We start from the raw sequence: 26,691 nt of genomic DNA on the forward strand, positions 1-26,691 counted from the left end.
CCTTAAGGAGGCCATATGCCTCTTTGTTTATCAAGCAAAATCAAAATGGGAGGAAGTCCAGCAATGGTCAGATGGAAGGAGGAGAAATGTTGGATATTTTTTATTTTTCATCTCCTCTTTCCATCTGACCATTGCTGGCCTTCCTCCTATATTGATATTGCTTGTTAAGCCTGGGTGTAGGCCCAAGATCTCTGTCCGTCCACCGCACCTACTCCTCTTGGACCTTGTGCACCTTGTCTACTAACTGGTGAGCTGATCCACCCATTTTATTTGACTCTTATGTTTATACATGAAACACTATGTAATTAATCTACAAGCTGACATCATTTTGCTTATGTCTTTATATTGCAAGCCTGACTGTGGCTGATGGTCGATCATACAGGTTTGCTAGTTCGCTATATGTTATGTTCTGTGACAAAAAGTAGTAAAGGGAGAATTGGTTAAAAAATGTCTAATGCCTGAGCTGTTTCTTTATTTCTCACCAATTACAGAGCCTTGCAGACAAAATGGACAGCAGATACAAGAAAGAAGATGCTGGCAGCTGGACTCTACAAACGCCACTCTCTGCAGGACCCACTGCTGGTGGGCTTCGCCAACTATTTACTGCACACCTTGGGGGTGAGACACTTCAGACAGGAAGTTGAGGATGTCGCCAGGTTCCTCTTTTACATGAACCCCAAGGTTGCCAATCTGGACTTTGTAAAAGATGTAGAAAAAGTCAACTCCTTCTTTACAAAGCTGAATCTGGCAAATCAGACCATTTTCAACTACCTAAAACACGTGCGTAGGTTCATGACTTACAATGTGAGAGCCTCCAACCTCTTTGAAAAAAAACGCGCACTGTTTAGGTCATGTGAGTTTTTTATGACCGTGACCGAGGACATACAAAAGAGGTTGTCAAAGGGAATATCAAGAGAAGTTGTCAGCAAAAGGTGGGTTATTAGCTAATATTTATATTGAAGTAATAGGAAATTATGGATAATGTAAAATCTAAATGTATATATCTTCTCCTCCATATAATTTCCCTCAACCTTAAAACACTGCTTGGTAATTACCAAGAAATACAATATTGACACCTGCAGCCGGGCAATGCAATTACCAATTGTCAATTAGCAATCTGACACTTATTTGGAGGTCTGTATTAGGTATAATGCATATTAGTGTCTGCTCATGATATATTTATATTACTCCCTTATATAGCGCCATTAATTCCACAGCACTTTACAGACATCATCATCACTGTCCCCATTGAGGCTCACAATCTAAATTCCCTATCAGTCTGTGGAGTGTGGGAGGAAACTGGAGGAAACCCAAGCAAACACGGGGAGAACATACAAACTCCTTGCAGAAGTTGTCCTTGGTGGGATTTAAACCCAGGTCCCCAGCGCTGCAAGGCTGCAGTGCTAACCACTGAGCCACCGTATATAGTGCTAACCACTGAGCCATATATGTGTTAATGCTACCATAGGTGGCCCTGTGGTTTGTGCAGCTTGACTCTTGGTGGTGTTTATTTAGTGTATGTGTATCTTATACCATGTGATTATGTTAAAGAGTTCAAGTGGTTAATTATAACTCCCCTTATTTGATGCATACACTCTGCATAATTGCTTGATTGTTTCTGGGGCATTGACACTTTATTGTATCCCCCTGAACACTCAGCAGTTTGGGGTATTTCCCATATACCACTTACCTTGGCAGTTAATTCCCTGAATCTACTGTATTTGGGCCGTCCTTCCGTGTATATTATTTCCTCCCATGTTTTGCTCTCTCCCATTACACCATATTGATCATGAATGTTTTGAATTGATTTTAATGCTTTGCTTTGTTTCTATTTGTAACATAATAATCTCTGATTTCCCTTCATTGTGTTGTGTGCTCTCTATTATACTATGCAGCCTTTCCTCTCCTTTTGTAATTCATTGTTTGAATAGTGAGTCGCACCCCTTGTTTTTGGTCCCCTTCATTACCTTATTACATTTTTTTGTTACACTTTTTTCTTCTTAGGAGATCTCATAACCCTCATACACTTAGTATTGAAGTAGATATTTTTTATATATTTGTACTGTGTGGCTTGTATATACTGTAATATTCTATTATTAATTTTATGTGTAGGTACAAATTACACCTCAGGAGTGCCGGAAGATCCTGGATGTGGCAAAGCAATCGTTTTTAAAGTGTCTTCAAGCTGCCAAAGATGGATGTCTGCGTCAAAGCAGCCAGCTGGAAGTGATTTACTATCTACAGGCCCTGGAGGTCCTGAGGCATCTGCAGAGACCTGGGGTCGTACAGAACATGACTGTAAGTGCCTCTCTTCTCTTTATTCACTACTCATACTCATTTTTAGTTTACTCTTCTTTATGTCTAACCTTTGGTCTCTTCATCCTTAGGTGTCTGAGTGGAAGGAGAGGATTAGCCACACGTATGATGGGGAAGACCTCGTTGTTATCGGTGTAAAGTTACACAAGACCGCTACACAGCAAGTGGCCACATTCGTGCTGACTAAGGAAGAAGAAATGGTGAGATTTACTTATTCTCCTTATTAATCTGATTTAATACATGATGACACATTTCTATTTTACTATAACTATTATTTCCTTTTGTTTTATTTCTAGTGGTTCAGAGTCTACTATGAAAGAGTCAGACCAAAGCTTGTGAGGAAGAAATAAAAAGCACATTATCATTCTTCAATAGTTAATGTAGTGCTATGTATTTTTTTTCTGTATTCCTTTCTAGGTAGGATGGCAGTGGTAAAAACTGTTCTGGGCTAATATGATAGATCCCCTATTAATCACTGATCAGTTGAGCACCAATCAGATGGGCAGCACCCAAAATATGCAATGAATGGCGCTCAGAAGTAGTGATGGGCGAACCCCTGACTGTTTGTGTATGGCAGGTTCAGCCAAACGCCGAACAGTTTATTAAAACTTCAAGCTCGGGTATCAGAAGAGTACCCCAGCCTGAACACAGACCCCATTCATGTGAATGGGGGACCGCAACACCCCTGTTATCATTCTTCAATAATAAATGCAGTGCAATGTATTTTATTTTTTCTGTATTCCTTTCCAGGTACAAACTTCCGGTTATCTCAAGTCAACTTGTGAGGAGGGTATGTGAGACATGGACTCTCCCAAACTATTCAGACTCCGAGAAATGTCTCTTTGCAAAATATCTTGCGCACACCAATATGACGGCAGAAAGGACGTATAGAGAGAAGACCCTGACGGACATATGCCATGCATACAAGCTGGTGGCACAGGCAGGGAAAGAAGCCAGTGATGAGCCTCAAGCCAGCACTTCAAGGTGATAGATTGTGGGTAGTAAATTCATATATGCTCTGTAATATCACATTGTTATTTTTCTTTAGCTGTGTCCCAGCTATGAAAAGCTATTTAGGTCTTCATATCTACTATAACATTAAACTTTGATTCTTTGAACATTAAACCTCCACCACTATGTTTGGCAGTTACAAAAAAAGTAAAATATAAGGTTTTACTAACTTTTCGTTAGGGATGCCGAAGCCTGCACTACCCAGGAGGAAGACCGCAGGGAAGAGGACCGAAGACTCCAAGTGGACGAGACTGACCAAGAGGAAGATGGTAGCGAAGAGGAGCAAACTAGTGAACCGGATGAGATCTGGACTACAAGGTGAATACGTCAAAATGATAACCCTGTCTATAGCTAGTTTGTGCAGGCATCACCTGATTGTATGCTAATGGTCATTTTATTCATATACCCATCTAATTATCTTTTTTCAGAGCAAGATCACCCTCTCCCCAGCTCAGGACAACGAGGTCCCAGAGAAAGAGGATGGGGCAGGACAGGAGCCCCTCAAGGTAATTAGTGCTCACTGTCTGACATTAGTAATTGGAAAATACAATAAAAAAACTCTCAAACAGTCTGATCTCATAAGGTTGTAATTTCAGTCTTCATTTTTTTTGTCTTTTAAAGGCATGAAGATCCAAGAGACAGAAGGAGGGACACACTACCAAAACGTGTTCCCATCGTCTACCTACGTCACCTTGATGAGGACACTGCCCAAACCTGTGGACACTCTGTAATATCACATTGTTATTTTATTTTTGTTAGCCGTGTCCCAGCTATGAAAAGCCATTTAGCTCTTCATCACTACTATAACATTAAACTTTGATCCTTTTCACATTAAACCTCCACCACCATGTTTGTCAGTTCCAAAAAAAATACACTTTTCACAGCCCTGGTACTTCCATACATAGCTAGGTATTTGTAACATGCTAACTTTTTAATCAATTATGAACCTAGCCTTGACATTTTAGTGTCACCATGACTCAACAATCATCCGGGCAAATCAGTGACCTCTTAAAAACATTAGCATTTTGAGAACTCAAACATCTAGGAATGTGGACTTAGTATGGCAGTGTATGTTTTAATACTACTTTGCTTCTAAATACAGTAAAATATAAGGTTTATTAACTCTTCCTTAGGGATGCCAAAGCCTGCACTGCCCAGGAGGGAGACCGCAGGGAAGAGGACCGAAGACTCCTAGTGGACTAGACTGACCAAGAGGAAGATTAGTGAACCGGATGAGATCTGGACTACAAGGTGAATACATCAAAATTATAAACCTGTCTATAGCTAGTTTCTGCAGGCTTCACCTGATTGTATACTAATGGTCATTTTATTCAGATACCCATCTAATTATCCAAAATCTCCCTCTCCCCTGCTCAGGATAATGAGGTTCCAGAAATAGTGGATGGGGCAGGACAGGAGCCCCTCAAGGCATAGATAGTACTCACTGTGTGACATTAGTTATTGGAAAATAAAAAAGCAAAACCCTCAAACTGTTTATCCTCATGAGGTTGTAATTTCAATCTTCATTTTTTTTTGTCTTTTAAAGGCATGAAGATCCAACAGACAGAAGGAGGGACACTGCCCAAATGTGTTCCCATCGTCTCCCTACATTGCCTACACTCTGCCCAAACGTGTACCAGTCGTCCTACCACGTCACTCGGATGAAAAAGATACATTTCCATTATATTTCTCCTTTACCGTTATAATCCATTTCTATTCTTCTCCGTCTATCTTTCGATCTTATAAAGAATAACCTACAGCGTGCCAAGGTAAAGTTGTGTCTTATTCCATCTTAGAAGAGAATAGATGTTCTGACATTTCAGCATCTCACACAGCAATCTCATGCTGGAACATAACAGTGTGAGTCGGTGTGATGCCACAACATGGATCCTCTCCAATGATGGAATAAAAATGCTACATTGATGTTACTTTACCATGGAGTACTTAAGGTTATCCCTTGTGTCTTCTGTTAGGAGTCCTGATTTTAACCCCTGCCTGCTGGCACCATTTCTCTGTTTAATGGTTGTGCTGCTCTATTCCGGTGACTATTTATTATCCATCATCATTTTTTTCTTTACTTTTAGCATATTTAACATTATTGATGGCAATGTTCAGGAGCAGTTTTTGCAGCCACAGTTTTCTCTTTAGGTGTCAGCCATGCCCCCTAAGAGCTAGTGTTCACACCTAGACAATGGGAATGTTTTTCTATTGTTCTCAATGGCCATCATTACAGAGACTGATCATATTGGTCAAGGGGTCTCAGTTTTCTGTGTAAAAGGCCAGATCAGAGTCTAATTGCTCAGACTGCTCTTGGCGATCCAGTGTAGCTCTGCTCTCTCTACAGGACTGATCTCCATGGACTGCTTTGCTCTGTCTACGGGACTGCTTTGTCCAACCTGCTTTTTACTTTTAGCTCGTTTTTGATTTGTTTACATACAGCTTTTTTAAAATCCATCTTAACCTTTTCATTTTGTATCTCTTTTCTTTTGTTCTAATTTTCAGGTTCAAGTATGGAATCCAAAGTGCACAACAGAACCCCGATGACCTGCCCGATCTGTTACAAGATAGATGAGAACCTGGCACCCACCTAAGAAGAAAATGCAAAAAAAACAGCAGCGAGGATGAGATCAAGGCTACCCTCGCACAAGCAAAGACAGATCTGGTTGCTGTGGCAGCAAAGGGCCTGGCCATTGAGTATAATGAGGTGGAGGAGCTGGTGTGTGACGGTGGGTGCCTGGAAAAAGTAATTGCATTTCTTAATGGACGTGGTTTTAAAATCATTAATCAGCCATGTCATACAAGAATGCCCCAGAAGAATGGCCATTGCGAGAAGGTTCCCAACATGAGGATAGAGGGACTCCTAACAGCTGAGATGACAACCGAAGAACAAGAAGATGCAACCTCAAAGGGAGATTGTGAAGATGCCACAGCCAAAAGAAGGAGCGAAACCAAAGAAGACACGGCCGGGCCACATGAGGAAGATGAAGGAGAAGAAGAAGAATCACCGATGGAAACTGAAGCAGCAACAACTGAGCCCAATGTTGTCTGGAGCAATCCACTACGACTTAAAATGGCCGAGGCTGGGATGTACACGAGGCACTCTCTGGATTTGGAACCAATTGCTGGCTTTGCAAGATATTTATCAAAAACCTTGTAAGTCGTGAGATACAAGCAGGAGGTAGAGAACGTCGCTGTACTTCATGGACAAGGAGAAGCCTTCACTGAAGTTTATATATGACATCGAGAAGACCAATGACTATTTTGACAAACTATTGGAAATCGGAAACACTCACCAGACTGTCTTTAATTATATGAAAAATGTCAAGCGTTCATATATTACCTAATGAATGCAACATCCCTTCATCATAAAGACCAGGAGACATATGGAGCAGCGGGAATGTACCTCAGCCAGCTAGGAGTATTTCAGAAGAGGCTAAGCAAAGGAATCTCCAGGGAGAATATCTTGAAGAAGTAAGTGTAAAAGAATTAATAGGAAGAAAATGTACCTTGTTACTAGGAAGATAATGTGCCTTGTTACTTTATTCAAAGTAATTTGAATTTTTTATTTCCAGAGAAAACCACTTATTGGATGAGATGAAAAGACCAGACGAGATGCAATCGATCCTGATAGTTGCAAAGACAGATTTTGAAAAGGCCATAAACAAGGCGGACCAGGATGAAAGGCTTCTAGATAGTGACAAGTTAGTTATTCTCAACTATCTTGAATGCTATATAATCTTGAATAAATTACAACGACCTGATGTGGTGCAAAATATGACTGTAAGTCACCTGTAGTACATTTCCCTTTTTTTTTTATAAATCAATTAGTTAAAGCTTTATTAATGTAGATTTCACACTTTCTTATCTTGTAGGTTGAGGAGTGGAAGAAGAGAGCTCCTTATCGTGAAAGTCATGTAGGAGTAGTCGTACATGAACACAAGACAGTGGCGAACCAGATTGCAGGATTGATTTTGAATAAAGAAGAAGAAAGGGTAAATATCTGTCTTTCTATCTCCTATCTGTCTATCTATCTTCTCTATGATTGAGCTAACATTTTCAGTTTATTTTTTAGTGGTTTCAAATTTATATTGAAAAAGTCCGGCCTACATTCCTGGAAAAATCAATGGACATCAAGAATTTCTTCATTTCTTCATCGGGGGGAAAAATCCACAATGTTTCTAATGATATCGCAAGATTTCATAAAAAGTAAGTATTTCTGTACAGTGACACTTAGATTCTATATATCAACATTACAAACATGTATTTTAACATTTATTTCTTCTATTGCACAGATTTGGAATAAAGACTGTGACGAGCCAAGAGATCAGGAGGAACGCAGAGACCTTCATTGCTTCCAATTGCAAGGACACTAATGACAAAGACATTTTTGCAAAATACCTGGCACATTCAAATCCCACAGCAGAACGTGTCTACAGGGAGAAGACCATGGAAAATATGGTGAAGGCATCCATGATGACAACACAAATTCTCGACAGACTGCAAGAGAAGTGTAGCACCCTGAGGATTCGGCTGCTACAGGGGTATTGCACCTCAACCCAGAGGTGTGATATTCCACTCCCGGGTAAGGATGGAGTGTGAAACTGAGCCCAGAGAGCTGCATGCACTACACACATTCCATTTCCGGAGGGCAGACCAACGGTACTCCCACTTAGAAATGTGCAGGTACGACCGAGTCTGTCCTTGGCTGGAGTGGGAGGGGGGTGGTACATCCCAAGTAGTGTAGGGGCAGATAGGGGGAGCAGCCTGGGTAAAGATAGGAGCTCATTGGGTGCTGGTCACCTGAGCTCACACATAGAGGGAGTATTTAAGGTGGGCACCATCTAAGATCAGGGTCAGTCAGTCAGTCAGTCAGCCAGTCTTTGCAAGAGGAGTGGAAGAGAGCAGAGGAGCAGAGCAGCAGAAGGCCCAGAGAGAGAGAGAGAGGAGAAAGGAAGAAAGACCCAGAGGGGGTGAAAGAAAAGGACTCTGAGAACCCAAAGTCCATCACCGGGTGAAGAGTTGGCAACTGGGTACCGGATCCCAAACTGGTGGGGGCTAAAGCACACCCTAGCCAGAGACCGGAGGCCGTGGGCAGGATCTGCCACGGCCACCCACCACATCCACCCTGAAGGCAAACCACGTGTAGGGTCAGGGAACCCAAGGCCAAGGGTCTCCCAACAGAAGGCCTGAGGGAGCTGGACCTAGGTGGATCCCTGGTGGGGACGGCCAGAAGACAGGACAGGAAGGAGGGCTCAGGGTCACGCTCCGGACTTGCTTGGGGGTTGGCTGAATCCAGGACCTGGTGGACGCAGCACGGCTCGGGTGGTCACTTGAAGCTGGAGTGACCGGAACATCAGCAGTAAGTAAATACCCTAAACTGCACAACCCGACTCTGTCTTTAATTACCATCTATGCTGCACCACCACAACCCCCATCCTCTGCACCTGACCCCCTGAGGCTATACCCCACCCGTTGGGGGTTATACTATCAAAAGCTGCACCAACACCATCAGCCTCAGCGGACCCTGCTGCAGCGGCGGCCGTAGTGACCGCAATACAACGGGTGGCGTAGTCGACATAAAGAACTTTATAACATCTGTAGGACTGCCACATACTCTGAGCTTGACACCCTGGGCACGGACCGGGTCACTGCCACTCGGCGACTACAACTCCCATCTGATCCGGCTCCGGGTATTCCCCTAAAGAATATGGCCCAGGGGGTGCGTCAACTTTGGCGTAGTCGGCAGGATTACGTGCCCACAACAACCGGGTACTGCGTGCCTGAAGAAAAGAACGAGTTTACCTCAAAAAGAAGTCTCCTGCCGGTTCCGGAGGGTCCCCGCCATCGGACCCCATCACAGATCGATTCCCGCCGGTTGTCCGCCATTAACAGCTTTTTCCCGCCATCTGCAGAGTTTCCCGCCACTGGGAGACGATTCCCGCCATTTCCAAAGGTTTCCCGCCTTGGAAGAGCGGACGCCATTATGGGCGTGCCAGAGGGTGGCAAGAGGCCACCTCCCATCGTGGGCCAGGACCGAAAATGGCGCCAAAAGTGGAAACCGCCCCCACCAACAGAGACTGTGATGCTAGAGGTGTCTGTCAGCGTGAAAGAACTGCCCCTGGAGCTGACAATCACCAAGTGGCCCCGGGACCGCCCTCGAAGTGGGAGGACTGAGAACGAGAGAGCAAAGATGGGTGTCGCCTGGAGCAGTCTGGAGAGAGCGCACCCGGAGACAAGAAGCCTAGAGCTGAGTCCAGAAGAAGCTTACCCGGAGATGGGAGAAGAGCAGAGCAGCACCGGCCCGCTGGCCAGGAGCCTGCCGGGAACAGCAGAAGGAGAGCAGAGCAGCACCGACCCGTTGGTCAGGAGCCTGCTAGAAGCAACGACCCCACTAGGCCTAGTGGAGGTCCTAGCACAGCTCCCCCGAGACCGGGAGTGTGCGCAGACCGCTCTGGAGGGCCTCGCAAGGAGGATGGCCCGGGTGCAGCGAGAGACGTTGGCGGAGTGGAGCCGTGAGATGGCCCAGCAGACCGAGACCCGTCAGCGGAGCACGCCACCCAAGACGAGGAGACAGACCGCCTCTAAGGATGGCGCAGGAGGACTGAAGGCCGGAGACGGCGCCGAGAAGGGAGCCGAACGAAAGGAGGCAGGTAAAGGGGACGTCTCTACCCCAAGCCGGGAAACCGCGTGCCTGCCCCAGCTCCCCGTCGCAGAGCCCGAAGTACCCCCGGCCGTGCCCGTCGCTGCAACGTCACCGCCGCAGACTAGGCCTCAAACGGAAGCCGCGACCCCTGTGACGTCACACGCCTCGACCCCGAGCGTGACCAAGCAGGAAGTACCACCAGCCTGGTCGCAAGGCCTAGTACCCCCGGGCGCCGCAATACCAACAGCGCCCCCTACCTCCGCGGAGCCACCGGCCTGGTCGCAGGGCCAAGTAGCCCAGGGCGCCGCCGTCCTTACGGTGCCCTTCACTTTCCTGGTGCCCCAGGCCTGGCCGCAAGGCCTGGGCAACCCAGGCGCCACCACCACCGCGCCCATAAAACCAAGAGTGCCGCATCTGGGAGAAGATTTGTTCGCCCAACATACGTGCCCGGATGGGCAGCCCTTTATATGGCCACCGGAGTTTCACCATCCCCGACTCCGGAAAGAGAGACCCCTAGATGAACCCCTGATTCCGGTTCCAAAGCCCGTAAAAAGGACCTCGCCCCCGCTAGAGGAGGCACAGTTTGAGTGGGACCCCACCGGAGAAGATCTCATGGGGTTCACTCAGGAGACCCGGGCAGCTGCAGCGGAGCGTGCAGAGTGCTGCCGCCAGCAGCTCGAGGTCTTTGAGAGAGAGCGGAGAGAGAGGCGGGTCCGGGAACAGCAAGCTCAAGTAAGGAGCGCGGAGCAGAAGAGCCGGGCCAGGAGAGACCCCCGTGCAGCGCATAGTCCCCGCACCACCGGGACTGTGATCAAGTTTAACATGCAGCATGGGTGGGGTTTCATCCGAGACCACCGCACCCCAGGCGACGTCTTCGTGACCAGGAGAGACGTTGAGTCCCACCTATCGGAGGGACACAGAGGTCGTGACCTTTACATCGGGGACGAGGTCACCTTTACCCGGCACAAGTGTGCCAAAGGATCCTACGCCCTCCATGTGCATCGCCTGACGGAGGAAGAGCTGCGGTGTGAGGAGGAAGAACAAGAGGACCCGGACGGGTCTGAAGTTAAAGGTAACCACAAAGAAAGAGCAGGAGGACGTCGTCGTTGAGTACGGCAGAGTAGAAGCTGTATATAGTTACCCGTAGGGGTACCAAAGAAACTGTTGCTGATAATATAGTCCCCGTTGGGACCAGCAAGTGTGAACTGTTTACCCGTTTATCCCTTAAATCCCACTGACCGAGGACTGAGAGCGGCCATATCCCTTGTAAATAGTTGCGCGTCCTAAAGCGCCCCCTACTGGTTTGATAGGAAAGCCACGAGTTCCAAAGACTGTCGCACTTTACCCGGTCACACGTTGCACAGTGACCGGAGGAGGAGCCAGAGGCGACGAGAATGTTATTAATATGAAAAGTTTTATGATGATGCTGATATGTATATGATATTTTATATGTTTGTATTATGTTGTTTATATGAAAAAAAAAAAAAATGTATGTTTGTGGATGTTTATATCTTACAGCCCGAGGACGTGCTGTGATTTACCAGGGGGGAATGTAGCACCCTGAGGATTCGGCTGCTACAGGGGTATTGCACCTCAACCCAGAGGTGTGATATTCCACTCCCGGGTAAGGATGGAGTGTGAAACTGAGCCCAGAGAGCTGCATGCACTACACACATCCCATTTCCGGAGGGCAGACCAACGGTACTCCCACTTAGAAATGTGCAGGTACGACCGAGTCTGTCCTTGGCTGGAGTGGGAGGGGGGTGGTACATCCCAAGTAGTGTAGGGGCAGATAGGGGGAGCAGCCTGGGTAAAGATAGGAGCTCATTGGGTGCTGGTCACCTGAGCTCACACATAGAGGGAGTATTTAAGGTGGGCACCATCTAAGATCAGGGTCAGTCAGTCAGTCAGTCAGCCAGTCTTTGCAAGAGGAGTGGAAGAGAGCAGAGGAGCAGAGCAGCCCAAGGCCCAGAGAGAGAGAGAGAGGAGAAAGGAAGAAAGACCCAGAGGGGGTGAAAGAAAAGGACTCTGAGAACCCAAAGTCCATCACCGGGTGAAGAGTTGGCAACTGGGTACCGGATCCCAAACTGGTGGGGGCTAAAGCACACCCTAGCCAGAGACCGGAGGCCGTGGGCAGGATCTGCCACGGCCACCCACCACATCCACCCTGAAGGCAAACCACGTGTAGGGTCAGGGAACCCAAGGCCAAGGGTCTCCCAACAGAAGGCCCGAGGGAGCTGGACCTAGGTGGATCCCTGGTGGGGACGGCCAGAAGACAGGACAGGAAGGAGGGCTCAGGGTCACGCTCCGGACTTGCTTGGGGGTTGGCTGAATCCAGGACCTGGTGGACGCAGCACGGCTCGGGTGGTCACTTGAAGCTGGAGTGACCGGAACATCAGCAGTAAGTAAATACCCTAAACTGCACAACCCGACTCTGTCTTTAATTACCATCTATGCTGCACCACCACAACCCCCATCCTCTGCACCTGACCCCCTGAGGCTATACCCCACCCGTTGGGGGTTATACTATCAAAAGCTGCACCAACACCATCAGCCTCAGCGGACCCTGCTGCAGCGGCGGCCGTAGTGACCGCAATACAACAGGTGGCGTAGTCGACATAAAGAACTTTATAACATCTGTAGGACTGCCACATACTCTGAGCTTGACACCCTGGGCACGGACCGGGTCACTGCCACTCGGCGACTACAACTCCCATCTGATCCGGCTCCGGGTATTCCCCTAAAGAATATGGCCCAGGGGGTGCGTCAGAAGCCTTCCACCTCACTGTGAGGACTTGAAAAATAGAATATTTTTGTTTCATCATTCTCACAAGTATTGCATTTTCCTGTGTTTTCTTTAAAACTAAAATATATGTCTTTTACAGAGCTGCAATTGAAAAAGAAGAAAAGTTTAATCAAGAAAAAGAAAATAAGCCTGGACCTTCCGCCATAGAGACCAAAGACGAGGATTTTCAAAGATTTATTTCCTTATATCCCCTAACTATTGAGACCGAACCACCAACGTTAAAAGAATGCCAGTTCAAGTTCCCACTGAATGGACCACATCTATATGATAGGTGGAGGAGGAGACAGAACAGAATGCGAGTGGACTATATATTCCGACTTCTTAAGGATGGTCAGCCAGATGAAGAGGAGGTGAACAGGTGTATTGCACAGAAACTTTGGAAAAGTAACTTGCCCAGGGTAAAGGATATTTTTGAAAAATGGAAAAAGTGTTAGACTTACACCAGGACAACGGACAGTACACTTTTAACAGGACACTTATTCTGTTGAATGGACACTTCTATGGATTTTGTTGGATATGTCAGGACATGTCAAAAGCTTTTGATCATATCGGGTCTCACTTATGAGACCTTCTGTGATCAGTAACTTTTGACATACCTTATGACCTGTCAAAAGTGTTTAAGAATGACAAACACATTGACTTGTGGGGGTTTGGGGTGATGGAGGTTGTTTAATAAAGTAGATATTTTTTAAGTTAAAGGAGAAGTGCAGCACTGGGACAACTTCCCAGCGTTACATCTACCAAATGAAATAGAGCATTTTTCTAAATCCAGTCACATGGCGGGACGGCCTCATTCCCCCGTCCTCTGCCTCCGTGCAGAGAGCGGAGTTAGCCGTGGCCACGATGTGAGTGTGATATCAGGGCATGTGTTTCTCACACTCCCAGGAGCAGCCGGAGAATCAGATGCCATGATGCTGCATTCACATCGAGGCCGTGGCTGCCCCAACTCTCTGCATGGAGACAAAAGGTTAATTATGACGCCTTACAATGTGAATGTGCATAGAAAAATGCTTTATTTAATAGGGAAATTTAACGCCAGGAAGATGTCTCAGCACTGCACTTCTTTAAGGAGTAAATTCAAATTTGATAGTGATGGCCGACACTAGAACACCTATAGTGTACTTCTGATCCAGGGGTCTAGGACTGATCGCCTTTCTAGGGGTCAAGAAGGAATTTTTCCCCGTGATGTAAATTGGCTGAATGTGTCCTGGGGTTTTTGCCTTCTTCTGGATCAACAGGTTTAGGTACAGAGATTTTAGTAATACAAAAATAAAACTAATTAAAAAATTATAAACTGGTTTATTTGTAATTGTAATAGTGCAGTAATTATAAAAATAGTAATTCATTTGTAAGGCCTGTTCTTTAACGTACACAATAAAATAAACCATTATGCTCATCAGGGGCGTACATAGAAATCATGGGTCTACATAGAATTATAATGCACCCCTCCATAGTCCTCCATATAATATACAGCTCAGCTCAGTCATTCATGTAGCATAATGCACAGCCCATAGTCCTCCATATAGTATAATGCATCACATAGTCCTCCATATAATATACAGCACAGCTCAGTCATCCATGTAGTATAATGCACAGCACATAGTCCTCCATATAATGTACAGCACAGCTCAGTCATCCATGTAGAATGATGCACAGCCCATAGTCCTCCATATAGTATAATGCATCACATAGTCCTCCATATAATATACAGCACAGCTCAGTCATCCATGTAGTATAATGCACAGCACATAGTCCTCCATATAATGTACAGCACAGCTCAGTCATCCATGTAGCATGATGCACAGCCCATAGTCCTCCATATAGTATAATGCATCACATAGTCCTCCATATAATATACAGCACAGCTCAGTCATCCATGTAGCATAATGCACAGCACATAGTCCTCCATATAGTATAATGCATCACATAGTCCTCCATATAATATACAGCACAGCTCAGTCATTCATGTAGCATAATGCACAGCACATAGTCCTCCATATAGTATAATGCATCACATAGTCCTCCATATAATATACAGCACAGCTCAGTCATCCATGTAGCATGATGCACAGCACATAGTCCTCCATATAGTATAATGCACCACATAGTCCTCCATATAATATACAGCACAGCTCAGTCATCCATGTAGCATGATGCACAGCACATAGTCCTCCATATAGTATAATGCATCACATAGTCCTCCATATAATGTACAGCACAGCTCAGTCATCGATGTAGCATGATGCACAGCCCATAGTCCTCCATATAGTATAATGCATCACATAGTCCTCCATATAATGTACAGCACAGCTCAGTCATCCATGTAGCATGATGCACAGCCCATAGTCCTCTATATAGTATAATGCATCACATAGTCCTCCATATAATATACAGCACAGCTCAGTCATTCATGAAGCATGATGCACAGCCCATAGTCCTCCATATAATATAATGCATCACATAGTCCTCCATATAATATACAGCACAGCTCAGTCATCCATGTAGCATAATGCACAGCACATAGTCCTCCATATAGTATAATGCATCACATAGTCCTCCATATAATATACAGCACAGCTCAGTCATCCATGTAGCATAATGCACAGCCCATAGTCCTCCATATAGTATAATGCATCACATAGTCCTCCATATAATATACAGCACAGCTCAGTCATTCATGAAGCATGATGCACAGCCCATAGTCCTCCATATAGTATAATGCATCACATAGTCCTCCATATAGTATAATGCATCACATAGTCCTCCATATAGTATAATGCATCACATAGTCCTCCATATAATACACAGCACAGCTCAGTCATTCATGTAGCATAATGCACAGCCCATAGTCCTCCATATAGTATAATGCATCACATAGTCCTCCATATAGTATAATGCATCACATAGTCCTCCATATAATACACAGCACAGCTCAGTCATTCATGTAGCATAATGCACAGCACATAGTCCTCCATATAGTATAATGCATCACATAGTCCTCCATATAATATACAGCGCAGCTCAGTCATCCATGTAGCATAATGCACAGCCCATAGCCCTCCATATAGTATAATGCATCACATAGTCCTCCATATAATACACAGCACAGCTCAGTCATCCATGTAGTATAATGCACAGCCCATAGTCCTCCATATAGTATAATGCATCACATAGTCCTCCATATAATATACAGCGCAGCTCAGTCATCCATGTAGCATAATGCACAGCCCATAGCCCTCCATATAGTATAATGCATCACATAGTCCTCCATATAATATACAGCACAGCTCAGTCATCCATGTAGCATGATGCACAGCCCATAGTCCTCCATATAGTATAATGCATCACATAGTCCTCCATATAATATACAGCACAGCTCAGTCATCCATGTAGCATAATGCACAGCCCATAGTCCTCCATATAATATACAGCACAGCTCAGTCATCCATGTAGCATGATGCACAGCCCATAGTCCTCCATATAGTATAATGCATCACATAGTCCTCCATATAATACACAGCACAGCTCAGTCATCCATGTAGCATGATGCACAGCCCATAGTCCTCCATATAATATACAGCGCAGCTCAGTCATTCATGTAGCATGATGCACAGCCCATAGCCCTCCATATAGTATAATGCATCACATAGTCCTCCATATAATATACAGCACAGCTCAGTCATCCATGTAGCATGATGCACAGCCCATAGCCCTCCATATAGTATAATGCATCACATAGTCCTCCATATAATATACAGCACAGCTCAGCCATCCATGTAGTATAATGCACAGCCCATAGTCCTCCATATAGTATAATGCATCACATAGTCCTCCATATAATATAAAGCACAGCTCAGTCATCCATGTAGTATAATGCACAGCCCATAGTCCTCCATATAGTATAATGCATCACATAGTCCTCCATATAATATACAGCACAGCTCAGTCATCCATGTAGCATGATGCACAGCCCATAGTTCTCCATAAAGTATAATGCATCACATAGTCCTCCATATAATATACAGCACAGCTCAGTCATCCATGTAGAATGATGCACAGCCCATAGTCCTCCATATAATATAATGCATCACATAGTCCTCCATATAATATACAGCACAGCTCAGTCATCCATGTAGCATGATGCACAGCCCATAGTCCTCCATATAATATACAGCACAGCTCAGTCATCCATGTAGCATGATGCACAGCCCATAGTCCTCCATAAAGTATAATGTATCACATAGTCCTCCATATAATATACAGCACAGCTCAATCATCCATGTAGCATGATGCACAGCCCACAGTCCTCCATATAATATAATGCATCACATAGTCCTCCATATAATATACAGCACAGCTCAGTCATCCATGTAGTATAATGCACAGCCCATAGTCCTCCATATAGTATAATGCATCACATAGTCCTCCATATAATACACAGCACAGCTCAGTCATCCATGTAGCATGATGCACAGCCCATAGTCCTCCATATAATATAATGCATCACATAGTCCTCCATATAATATACAGCACAGCTCAGTCATCCATGTAGCATGATGCACAGCCCATAGTCCTCCATAAAGTATAATGTATCACATAGTCCTCCATATAATATACAGCACAGCTCAGTCATCCATGTAGAATGATGCACAGCCCATAGTCCTCCATATAATATAATGCATCACATAGTCCTCCATATAATATACAGCACAGCTCAGTCATCCATGTACTATAATGCACAGCCCATAGTCCTCCATATAGTATAATGCATCACATAGTCCTCCATATAATGTACAGCACAGCTCAGTCATCCATGTAGCATGATGCACAGCCCATAGTCCTCCATATAATATAATGCATCACATAGTCCTCCATATAATATACAGCACAGCTCAGTCATCCATGTAGTATAATGCACAGCCCATAGTCCTCCATATAGTATAATGCATCACATAGTCCTCCATATAATATACAGCACAGCTCAGTCATCCATGTAGCATAATGCACAGCCCATAGTCCTCCATATAGTATAATGCATCACATAGTCCTCCATATAATACACAGCACAGCTCAGTCATCCATGTAGTATAATGCACAGCCCATAGTCCTCCATATAGTATAATGCATCACATAGTCCTCCATATAATATACAGCACAGCTCAGTCATCCATGTAGCATGATGCACAGCCCATAGTCCTCCATAAAGTATAATGCATCACATAGTCCTCCATATAATATACAGCACAGCTCAGTCATCCATGTAGAATGATGCACAGCCCATAGTCCTCCATATAATATACAGCACAGCTCAGTCATCCATGTAGTATAATGCACAGCCCATAGTCCTCCATATAGTATAATGCATCACATAGTCCTCCATATAATATACAGCACAGCTCAGTCATCCATGTAGCATGATGCACAGCCCATAGTCCTCCATATAATATACTGTGAGGGTCGTGATGACATTCCACTTGTCCTCCAGTCACTCCAAATTCAAACTATGAGCATGGGTCAACCATTCAAAGAATGAGTCAGACAACAAGCTGGTTCAAGCTCAGAGCATGCTCAGAAGGCTACTACAGACAACGTCCTCAGCAATGTTCTGTGTTTATTTTTTACATGCACTAACCTAAATACACTACATAATGGGGAGGGAAAAGCGGTTGTCCGGGGCGGGGTAAGCCATGAAAGTCCAGTGTCTGGCCACTCCTGATTGGTCCTCATCTCCTTATCTCAGTGTCTGGGCAGATATTGCAGCCGTCAGCTTATAATCTTGTTTCGTTTCTCTGAAATAAGTCTTGGCAACACTGGAACTGTCTTAGTTTAAGTTTCGATTTGAGTATTACGTAGCAAGGAAAGCTTATTGTTATATGATACAAAATGGTAGTTAGTACATTAGCAAAAAAGCGTATAAAAGTTACAAAAGTATAAAAGTTACAAATATATATATTCTCTTTTACCCCGACATTCCCCTCTAAACACTAAGCTTTCCCTTGCTTCGGGGCCTTTGAGACTGTCCATGTGTGGGGAGAGGGGAGGTGGATTTCTTCACCCAATCATCTTAGAAGCTGCCCCCTTATGGGACGCCCCCAGACAATCGAGCCCTATCCTGGGTGACACATGGAGTTCTCCCAACTGATCCTAAACTGAATCTTTCAATTGAACTTTGTTATGGGGGGGGGGGTCTGGTTAGACTTGTTCAAAGAAGTGTATTTCTCCATATCTTCTCTTGATTCAGAAAGGTCCCGGAGGTTGGGACAGCATTGGTTATATTTTTCCTGTATAAGGGGACTATGCAGCACAGGACCACCAGGCCCAATACTAATAGACCTCCCATTACTAGACAAACTTGTTGGAGGAATCCCTTGAGCCCTCCCAACCAACTTGAGAAAAAGGAGGTATCTACCCCTGTGTGGTAGCTGTCCACCCTGGGACAGACAGTAAGCATATGGAAAGGATATAGAAGAAGGTAGTCATCTTTTATAGACTCGTTCTGTCTCTCTTGCAGTGGGAGGCGTGAATCCAGGTGCTCTTGCCCTCAAGCTTCAGAGCCGTCGGGGTGGTGAGAAGCACAGTGTACGGTCCCTCGAACCGCGGCTGGAGGCAGTCTTTCCGGACAAACTTCTTCACATACACTAGATCACCTGGGATGAAATCATGTACTGCATCACCTGTAGATTCTGGGAGAGAAGCAGATACTGGAGAGCGGGTGTTAGTCAATTCTCTAGACAAGGCAATCACAAATTTTACCACTCTATCATGTGTTTCAGACAACTCTTGGGGCCTAATCTCTCCTATCTTGGGTGGGGGGTCCCAAACAAAATTTTATAGGGAGTCAGCCCATGTTTGACCTGAGGAGTGTGTGTAATATGATACAATACTATGGGGAGTAGGTCGGGCCAGGGGAGGGGATGATCTTAGGTCATTTTCAAGAGCTGGGTCTTGAGTGTGGAATTCATCCTCTCCACTTTGCCTGAACTGGCAGGATGGTATGGAGCGTGGAGGCCCAAATCTGTTCCCAACATGTTCCAGAGTTCTTTGTAGATATTTGCTGTGAAAGCTGGTCCTTGATCCGATTCTATGACTTGGGGAACTCCAAATCTGCAGGCAATTTCGGTGATCAGTTTCTTGGCTGTGACTTTAGCAGTCATGTTGACAACCGGGTAGGCCTCGGGCCAGGCTGAGAACATATCCACGGCTACCAAAACGTACTCCTATTTTCCTGCTTTAGGCATTTGGATAAGGTCGACTTGTGTTCTCTGCCAAGGGTAGTCTGGTTTAGCCAGATGTTGAAGAGGGACCCGTGCCGTACGCGTTGGGTTGCAGGTAGCGCAGACAGAGCAGGATTTTGAGTACGCAGTCACAGTGGAAGAGATTCCGGGTGCAAAGTACAGTTTCTTGATACATGCCAAAGCTTGATTCTTTCCTCTGTGTGTAGGCCCGTGAGCCCATGCTGCCACAGCTGAGTACATGCGTCTAGGCAAGCAAGGCTTCCCATCCACTTGGTAAAGAGTCGAGTTGACCTTTGAATCTTTGCGACCTGCCAGCACAGCTCCTGCCGCTTTCCATTGCTTGACTTCTTCAGTGGGGGTCTTCCTTTGTTCCTCACACAATTTTTCTTCAGGCATCTTGACCCCCCTGGATTCCACTCGTGTCTCCGCTGGACTTGTATGGTCTTCCGCCGGCTGTTCCTTGGCTCTTGCTCTAGTGAGCGCCACAGCTACGGTTTGCAGAGTCTCTCCCATCTCTTCTTCCTTTTCCTGCCACTTTGATGACACATTCTCCACTGCTGCAGTCTTGGCTGCTTGGTCAGCTAGGTGGTTGCCCCTGGCTTCTCTGGATTCTAGTCTTCCATGAACCTTGACCTTCATAACAGCAACCTGAATGGGTAGTTCCAGGGCCTTCATTAGGGCCTTAATCCATGAGGCATGTTTCACTGGTGTACCTGCAGCTGTGATGAATCCTCTAGACTTCCACAAGAGTCCAGAATCATTGCAAATTCCATGTCCATACCTGGAATCGGTATATATATATTCGCCTTTGTTCCTGCTGCCAGGTGGCAGGCCTCTGTGAGAGCCACAAGTTCAGCTTCTTGTGCAGACATGTATGGTGGTAGAGCTTCAGCCTTCAGAACTGTTAGGTCTGTTGTGACAGCATATCCTGTGTGGAACTTCCCTTGAGGGTCTGCGAAACGGGATCCATCAGTCCATAGGTGCATGGCAGGGTGTGCGAGCAGATGTGCCACCATATTCTCTGGAGCAGAAGTCTCTTCCTGCAAAATTTTTATACAATCATGAGGTTCCACCAATGGACCTTCACCCTCTTCACCTTCCCCCCTAGAAGGTGGAAGCAAAGTGGCAGGGTTGATAGTCAGACATCTGGTAAATGTTATATTGGAGGGCAACAATAGGGAACACTGCAGCCGCAGGTGTCTTTGGTTGGTTAGATGTTTCGGAGATGTTTGTTGCAGAACAGCTGAGAGATCATGTCCAAGGACGATATCAGCTGACTTGTCAAGGAGAATGTGAGCAGCGTGGACCGCCTTAAGGCACGTGGGGGTATTTCGGGCGACAGGGTCCAGGCGGGCTGAGTAGTAGCCCAAAGGCCGATACTTATGATCATAACGTTGTGCTAGAACTCCAGAGGCATGACCTTCCGATTCCGAGACAAAAAAATGAAATGGCTGAGTATAGTCTGGTAAGCCCAAGGCCGGGGCAGAGACAACAGCCTGTTTAAGGCGGTCAAAACATAGTCTGTGTTGAAGAGAAACACGTGGATCTTCAGCATGAAGCCAAACCGAGCCTTCATTTTTGAGACAGTCGTACAGAGGTTGCATGAGCTTTGAGACATCAGGGATCCATTGCCTGCAGTAAGTGATAAGACCAAGGAAAGTCTGCATAGCGGAATAGGTAGTTGGGAAGGTGATATCCATGATGGCTTGTTTTCTTTCTTCAGTCAGATATCTAGCACTTTGTGATATACAATGTCCGAGGAAAATGACCTTGGGCAGACACCATTGGACTTTGCCTTTCGAGACTTTACAGTTAGCTGAGTGAAGAAACCAGAGAAGGGATGCTGACATCTCTGGCAAATTTTCTTCAGTGCCACAGAGTAAAAGATCATCCACATACTGTAGAAGGGTGACCTGAGGGTTCTCTTGAACCCATGGCTCCAGAATAGACTTCATAGAATGAGTGAATTGGTTAGGAGAGTTCTGGTCCATGTAAGCTGTGCTCCTTGAAAGGTGAAGGCAGAAAGAAACCACGAATCTTCATGTAAGGGTATACTGAAAAAGGCGTTGGCCAGATCTAACACCGTAAACAAGGTGGCCGTTGGAGGCACCTGAGACAAAAGGGTGTTTGGGTTGGGTACCACTGGAGTTTCTAAAATGGTAGCTGCATTGACGGCTCTGAGATCCTGAACCAACCGGTATCTTGGAGGCTCTCCCAGAGCGGTTTTCTTTTTTACAGAAAAAAGGGGTGTATTGCATGGAGATACACATCTGACAAGGACTCCTGATTCCAGGAGGGAAGCGACTTGGGTACTCAAGCTTTGTTCTTGTGCAGCCTTGAGGGGGTATTGTGGCAACCGTGGGTACCTATGTCCAGGCTTGAGGTGTACTCGGGCCGGGGGAACCTGCAGGAGGCCGACGTCCTCTGGCCCACTGGACCACAGAGAGTGAGGGAACTGTGAGGTATCAAGAAGAGTGTGAGGTTGTATGGTCATCATTATGAGAGGGAAGGCTTTAAGAACACAGCGGTCTTCAGTCCCTTGTTCGGAATGAGGGTCCCGCAAAAGAAGCTCCATACCATGGTTTCCGAAGGTAATTGTTGCCTTCATCCGCTCTAAGAGATCGGCTCCCAACAGGTTGACAGGGCAAGTTTCAGAGACCAAGAATCTTGTGAGTACTCCGGTGAACGGTCCTGTAGACACAGGGACTGTGAGTGGAGAGGAAATATGTTGGCCTTCCACCCCAACACAGATGAGGGTATCCGGTGATAGGGATACAGAAGGAGGGAGCTGTGCAGAGGAAATGACAGATGTGGCCGCCCCAGTGTCCACCAGGAACTCCAGTGGTTGATGGTCCACCTGGTTGTGTGGACCATCACGGAACGACCGGTCATGGTACTATCTGCGGGTTGGACAGTCTCTGAGGATGTGGTCAAGGCTACCACACTTCCAACACAACATTCGTCCTCCAGAATCACGAGATTGTCTTCTGTTTCTGGATGGTCCCTTGTCATCTCTTCTGTCTCGTCTTCTATATGTGGGAGGAGTATCATCACCTGTGCCTTTAACCATTACCCACTTGATTCCATGTTGGTTGCCAAGGGGTGGGTAGCTTTCTTGAGCTTGATATACCATGGCAGGAGCGGTTTTCTTCTTTGGCTTAGTATCCTTTTCCATTTTTAGCATTGATTTTTGGAAAGCTTTAACGATATCCACCGCGTCGTTGAAAGAAGAAGAACGAATCTCGGGCCGTACTCTCAAGACTTCATCTCTGAGGGCGTCTTGTAGGCCATTTACCAGGGCCTGAACCAACAGGGCGGCCTGCGTCTTGACGTGAGGACTGTATCCAAGATCCTCAAAATGCATGCTGAGTTTTGCAGCATATCTTTCCACAGATTCATCAGGGTCTTGTTGAACATCTTGTACAGACCCAGCTTGATCTGACAAGCGATCCTGAGCCCAGGCCTTTAACTGTTTCATGTATTCTAGGCCGGATTCATACGTACTAAGGGATCCTGCTTTTGTGGAATTCATGGCCTTTTGAAAGCTCTCCGTTTTCGGCTAAGTGAGCCTGGCATTCTGCAGCCAGAGTAGAACCAGCAGCAAGGGAAATTTTGCGAGCCAATCCTCCAACATGGCTCATACAGGTGTTTGCAGGGTTGACTATGGCCCCCACCCAATATGTAAGGATGTCACCATAGCCTATTGACAGAGTGACAGGGCGTCCTGATGGGTCTACTAGATTCCGGGAGCGGCAGGGGTCCCAGACTTCTGAGGGGCTGGGGGGTGGTGCTCTTTCAGCAGTTGCTTGGAGCAAGGGCCAGAGTACGGGTAATGGATATGGGGTGGAGGATGCCATAGGAGACGTATGGGGTAAAGGAGGGGGGGGGCTGGAGTATCTTGAGCCCATCCCTCATCTGGCTCCGTATCGTCTTGAGTAACAGTATGTTGGCGGAGGGAGAGCAGTCTGGCCTGAAATTCTGGGGGGTTGAGGAGGATATCCCCAGGGTTGTGGGTGACTCCCATAGGAAACAGGGGAAGCGTCTCAGCATCGTGGACTGGAGCAGAGGGTGTCACATTAACTTCAGATGGGTGCTCTGGGCCTGCGGGCTTTTCCACCTGTGCTGGTGGCTGGTAATATGCACCGGACGGATCTAGTAGTGGATATAGGCCGGATTGGGGCTTTCCGGGCCTCCCACAACAAGTAAGAGGTGTAGCAAGATGGCCGTGGGAGGGAGGAGGTGGGAGTGGGGGTGGGATTGTTCTTGGAGGCAGGAAAAGGTGTAGTAAGATGGCCGTTGGAGGGAGGAGTTAGAGTGGAAGTGGGAATGTTCTTGGAGGCAGGAAAAGGTGTAGTAAGATGGCCGTTGGAGGGAGGAGTTAGAGTGGAAGTGGGAATGTTCTTGGAGGCAGGCTGGGCTTCGTGCCATGGGCGGCCCGCCCAGAGTGGGTTTTGCTCTCCACACACCCGACACGTCCACCCTTCCGGTGATTTGGCGTCGGCGCCATTATAGGGTGGTGACTGAGGGCTCAGTGTAGTGACAGGCATCAAAGGTGCAACGGCCATTTTGGGGGCACATAACAAATCACATTCTGCAGCTTTCATGTATCCGAACAAAGGCTCGGCATTCTCTGTTCCCCCCTGCACCATCTACTCTAAGATGTGCATGAGCCTGGTGTAGAAATCCTTACCCAACTTTCCCAACTTCTGTGTAACACATTCATTCTACACTGAAAACTAAAGCCTGCCTGTACTGGATAAGCTTATCATGTTATACAAATTCCTAACATTCTTCTTGCCTTCTTGCCTTCCCGTAACTCCACTAATTGGCTTAACTCCCACAGCAGCATTCCGCAACTTACGAAATCTTTCAAATTTGAATATACACAACATTTTCTTATAGAATGCAATGATCTGTCGCGACTCAGATCACTGGTGCAGCCGACAGGTCGCCACCCGTCAGTGTAGAGTACCTCTCAATACACTGATAAGATAGAGAGTACCTCTCAATCTATCCCTTCCCTAACCTTGAATGGCGACTTTACAGTACGACTCACCACAGCACCCTGACTGACAGCAGAACCCCTCCTTATGAGGTTTCTCTGTATAAGACGAAGAGCACCTCTCAATCCGTCTTCTTTCCTACCACGGCACCACCCGTCAGTGTAGAGTACCTCTCAATACACTGATGAGATAGAGAGTACACCTCTCAATCTATCTCCTTTCCTAACCTTGACTTTACAGCAGTCTCTGTGTTAGACGAAGAGCACACCTCAATTCGTCACAGATTCTTTCTCCCTTACACTACAATTCAGGAATGCTTTGAAACTTCGACTATCAGTTACGGGAGGCAGCTATCTAAGAAAAGTACAGTGACCGGGGGAGGAGGAGGTGGTGTGCACACGAGCACGCGCAGGCACTCGTTTTAACACTTGCTGGTTCAGGACGTGGTGCGGGACGCCCAAGGTCTCACCACTCGACCGGTCACCCACCCAGATCCATCCTGACAATCCCACAGGAACCGCTGCGGCTGACACACAGGCAAGTGAGACATATAAAATACATCTCAACTTACCGTGTTCGATGGAGGTTGATCAGGCCTCAAATTCAGCCACCGCGGTCACCACCAGGGAAATCAGCAATATGGGTCCGGGAGGGCGGCGTACCGCTAGCCACGCCCCACGTTGGGCGCCATTTGTGAGGGTCGTGATGACATTCCACTTGTCCTCCAGTCACTCCAAATTCAAACTATGAGCATGGGTCAACCATTCAAAGAATGAGTCAGACAACAAGCTGGTTCAAGCTCAGAGCATGCTCAGAAGGCTACTACAGACAACGTCCTCAGCAATGTTCTGTGTTTATTTTTTACATGCACAAACCTAAATACACTACATAATGGGGAGGGAAAAGGGGTTGTCCGGGGCGGGGTAAGCCATGAAAGTCCAGTGTCTGGCCACTCCTGATTGGTCCTCATCTCCTTATCTCAGTCTCTGGGCAGATATTGCAGCCGTCAGCTTATAATCTTGTTTCGTTTCTCTGAAATAAGTCTTGGCAACACTGGAACTGTCTTAGTTTAAGTTTCGATTTGAGTATTACGTAGCAAGGAAAGCTTATTGTTATATGATACAAAATGGTAGTTAGTACATTAGCAAAAAAGCGTATAAAAGTTATAAAAGTATAAAAGTTACAAATATATATATTCTCTTTTACCCCGACAATACAGCACAGCTCAGTCATCCATGTAGCATGATGCACAGCCCATAGTCCTCCATATAGTATAATGCATCACATAGTCCTCCATATAATACACAGCACAGCTCAGTCATCCATGTAGTATAATGCACAGCCCATAGTCCTCCATATAGTATAATGCATCACATAGTCCTCCATATAATATACAGCACAGCTCAGTCATCCATGTAGCATGATGCACAGCCCATAGTCCTCCATATAGTATAATGCATCACATAGTCCTCCATATAATATACAGCACAGCTCAGTCATCCATGTAGAATAATGCACAGCCCATAGTCCTCCATATAGTATAATGCATCACATAGTCCTCCATATAATGTACAGCACAGCTCAGTCATCCATGTAGAATGATGCACAGCCCATAGTCCTCCATATAGTATAATGCATCACATAGTCTTCCATATAATATACAGCGCAGCTCAGCCA

At 46.1% G+C, this 26,691-nt stretch overlaps 1 long non-coding RNA gene across 1 annotated transcript; it reads left to right on the top strand.

Annotated features, from left to right (window-relative positions):
- Positions 1–519: 519 nt before the first annotated feature.
- On the top strand, positions 520–2,833 carry LOC141234145 (uncharacterized). Its single transcript, XR_012300133.1, has 4 exons — positions 520–932; positions 2,113–2,298; positions 2,388–2,516; positions 2,613–2,833. It is a non-coding gene; the product is annotated as an uncharacterized lncRNA (long non-coding RNA).
- The last annotated feature ends 23,858 nt before the right edge of the window (positions 2,834–26,691 follow it).

Source organism: Phyllobates terribilis, unplaced genomic scaffold (genome assembly GCF_046119375.1).
Source record: "Phyllobates terribilis strain yellow unplaced genomic scaffold, ASM4611937v1 Scaffold_630__1_contigs__length_931244, whole genome shotgun sequence".
Lineage (NCBI taxonomy): Eukaryota > Metazoa > Chordata > Amphibia > Anura > Dendrobatidae > Phyllobates > Phyllobates terribilis.